This window comes from Ictidomys tridecemlineatus, unplaced genomic scaffold (genome assembly GCF_052094955.1).
Source record: "Ictidomys tridecemlineatus isolate mIctTri1 unplaced genomic scaffold, mIctTri1.hap1 Scaffold_39, whole genome shotgun sequence".
In the NCBI taxonomy this organism is placed as follows: domain Eukaryota; kingdom Metazoa; phylum Chordata; class Mammalia; order Rodentia; family Sciuridae; genus Ictidomys; species Ictidomys tridecemlineatus.
The window spans coordinates 1,498,903-1,500,699 of NW_027522555.1; positions in this window are offsets into that span (position 1 = coordinate 1,498,903).

Here is a 1,797-nt window from a genome sequence, read left to right on the forward strand (position 1 = left end):
TGTAAAAACATAAAATGATTTTCTCCTAAAGTTGTAGACATTTCTAGAAGCTTTTGCTTATCATTCAGGACATCCTCGTATCTTTCTTGTCCAAAATGTTTTATAAACATTTTTTTCTATGTTTTACATATAACTTATTATAAATGGATCATGTAGCATGAGTAATTTCTTTGTGTCCTGAGGTCATTATGGCAAGATGTAGAATAACAGTTTCAATTCTTTTGTTAACTTCTTAAAGGAAGTTATGTTCCTTCTGAGCCTTTAAAATCATAGAGGTCTGACATAATATTTTATATACATTTATAAACCCTATTTTATAATATGTTGTGAATGAGAATTGAATTCAAAACATAAAATTGAAATATGTATGACAGGGTCCAGAACTTTGTTTTAAATTGTTTTATTTAAGAGAAATAATTTTGTTTGATTTTAAAATATCTCTTATTTTTTTCAAGAGACCACATGGTTCAAATTTGAACCTTTAAACCCAAGATTTGTAATGTTCACATTATATAAATATGCCTAATATCTATGTTTACAGGAGAGGTGTGCAGTATTTTGATAGAAATATGTTATTGTTCTTTAATAATGATCACAACTTTCAGTTTTACTTCAACATTGCCAAACCACATCAATGATTATAGTCAAATTATGATTCTCCTAGTTTTAGATTTCTAAACACAAAATCTCCTATTGGTTTCTAAGTTAACAAATTTATCAATTGAAAAACATTTCTTTAGCACCTATCCACAGTTTCAAAATTATTTCAAAGATACAAAGTGTTCTCGATTAAGACTCTTGCAACATAAAATAATGTGCCTCTTATTGACTAGTAGTCAATAATCTACATGTTTCCCAGTATGCATTTGTCTTGTAGAGAACATAGTTCGTACATTAATGGATAAAATTCCAGAATACTGCCTCTTATTTGAAAATTCTGGAGAAAAAATAATTGTCATTTAAGAGCTGTAAAACTGAGCTTAAAATTTATGTAATTAAACCTTATGTTGAAAGTCATAAAGCTTTGAAGATAGCCCAACATTTCAGAATAGTTTGTCATTCTGTAAAATTGCTCCTTATAAGCAAGATGTGGGCCTGGAATTTCGCAAGGCTGTGTTTTTCAACTCCTGGAGAAAAGTTGCCCTCCATAGATGCCAGCAGAGACAAAGATAAGTTATGCAAAAGAGAGAAAGAAAAAGACCTGGTGTTCTAGGGACCAGCCCAGCCTGAACTTCCCACAAGAGGGCTAACAAACTTCTTTTGTATGCATAAACTTCTTTGATATGGTAATGTGGTACTTGCCACTTTATGAGGCTTGACAAAGGAAAATGCAGAGTAAATGCAGGCAAGAGAAAGAACAAGTGCTCACATTTAAACATATACAAAATGACATAGACAGAATCTCACATTATAGCCATGTAACTGAGACCCTAAAAGACCTGACATCTGTGCTGACTGTGACCCCAAAGGCTGTTCAGACAGATATTCCCATACTGAAGCTATAAATCAGAGAAAGAGTAGATGAGAAAACCTGTTGAGCAGACAAGCTTACCATTCTGGGCCATGGACCGCTGCCAAAGAACCTCTGTGCTAGATAAGGTGTGCTGCTACAATATCCAAAATCAACTCCCATAACCTAGTACACAGATGAAAACAACGTCAGAGCATAGAGACTATGGGCTATCCTTCTAAAATACACAGGCCATAGACACAATTAGGAAGTCCAATTAGTATCACATTTAGCCTTTGTTTACCTGGTCTTACAATGAATGCTTAATCTTGGGCAGTTCATGACAG